Genomic DNA, 2,019 nt, shown 5'->3' on the forward strand with positions numbered 1-2,019 from the left:
CTGAAGACCTTTGTCCAAGCTGACACTGTGTCTCTTCGTAAAGCTGAACATCAGCTTTTGTTTTGAGAGAGAACAAACTTCCTTCAGAGGAATACATCATTTTTCCTTAAGTTTATCTGATGGCTCCCTCTAGAGAGAGGAACATAAATACTGACCTACTTCACAAATTGAAGTTCTTGGATTTGATCACTTTTAGTCCCAGAAGTGGTTTTGTTGCACTTGCTGCCCGTCAGACTCGGTGCCTTTTCAAAGGCTTCTTTCTCTCATTGTCTAGATCTGCACTTTTTGGGTGACTGCAGGAATACAGAGTTTTTGAGTCCTCTTAGTTGCATTTCAAAATTATCTCCTGTAATCAGTCACTGGCTCTGCCTGAATGTGCCCGGAACTACCTCTCCCTACAAAGCAAGAGATGGAAGCCTGAGGAAAAAGGGAAATACTGTGAGCTGAGCCAGGGAAGATGCGAACCTTTGTGCTGCTGGAGTGGAAACTGCCTGTTTAAAATGACAGCGGGTGGATGTTGACCAGCACTAATTTTAGATAAGTATAATCCAGTGTCACGAGATGGGGTGCTTTATTTTTGCAGGGAGGGTGAGAAAATAACATACAGAGGAACTTACAGATTAAACTGCTTCATAGCTGCCCTCCTCCTTTGTTCCATCAGGTTGTTCCCTGAAGGAATAACTCCATGTTCACTCTCCACTTCCCAAGTTCACCCCTACTTAATGAAAACTAGTACTGCTCCAAGTGCCATGGCTTTTAGAAAGGCTCTGTCATTACGAAAACACAAATTAGTACTTGTACTGACAATTGAAATGGCTGGGACTGTCCCCCACCAAATAAATTTATTCACATTGAGGTTTGCAGGACTGACTTACCAGGCTCAATGAAGGATATAGCAGAACTCCCTTCTTTGAGCCCAGGCACTGCATGTTCAACATCCCACCTGAGCCTTATTTAACAGGAAGGAGTGGCCCTACTCACACCTTATTCCCAGTGAGTGGAACACAGAAGCTGGAGCATGTGTTACTGCAAATGCCAAGTTGGTATTTGTAATTTACTCCAAAATAGTGAGGTAATAGTGAGGTATGGGAAAGCCCCCATTCAAAGGCAAACAACAAGTAATTTTTTACACCTTTAATCAATAGCAGGTTGATTTAGTTTGTTGGAGTTTTTTTAAACAAATAAAGATGACCCAGAAAAGAGGAAATGCAGTTTACAAAATTGTTTGATACTTGTTACATTGACCTCCTAAAATTTTCATCCAAGATGAGAAGTTGCAGTGGCCTCTGCATCAATGAGTCAGTCCCACTGCACTGATGATGGGCTGTGCCTTTCCAAAAGGATGTAGGCAAATGACCGACTCCACATGAGCTCTGTGGTGCTACACTCCTGTGCAAAATCCGTGAGAAAAAAACCTTCCCAACTAGGTGACTTCACAAAATGAAGAAAAATGTGAAGCCATCAGAATGAGGTCAGAGTCGTAGAAGCCTCAAGGCTGCCACAAGAAGTGTTGGGCAGGGCATGGACAGGAAAGGGTGGCAAGAGCTGCTGCTATGCTTGTCATTCCATTCCCATGAACCAGGTGTGCTCTCAAGTTTCCAGCATGCACTGCTTAGCAAGGACCTGTGCCACCTTCATTTTCTGGTCATCTGTGACTGGATACCGGTTTTATTTTGCTTCTAAGTTTTAAAAGTGGAAAAGGAGACTGAGGGGAGACCTCACTGCAGTTACAACTTCCTTGTGAGGGGAAGAGGAGGTGGTGACCAGTGACAGGACCCAAGGGAATGGCCTGAGGTTGTGTCAGGGGAGGGTTTGGTTGGATGGAATGGCCTGAGGTTGTGTCAGGGGAGGTTTAGGTTGGATACTACAAAAAAGTTCTTCACCCAGAGGGTGGCTGGGCACTGGAACAGGCTCCCCAGGGAAGTGGTCACAGCACCAAGCCTGACAGGGTTCAAGAAGTGTTTGGACAATGCTCTCAGGCACATGGTGTGACTCTTGGGGTGTCCTGTGCAGGGCCAG

The sequence above is a fragment of the Corvus brachyrhynchos genome, unplaced genomic scaffold (genome assembly GCF_000691975.1).
Source record: "Corvus brachyrhynchos isolate BGI_N302 unplaced genomic scaffold, ASM69197v1 scaffold202, whole genome shotgun sequence".
Taxonomy (NCBI): domain Eukaryota; kingdom Metazoa; phylum Chordata; class Aves; order Passeriformes; family Corvidae; genus Corvus; species Corvus brachyrhynchos.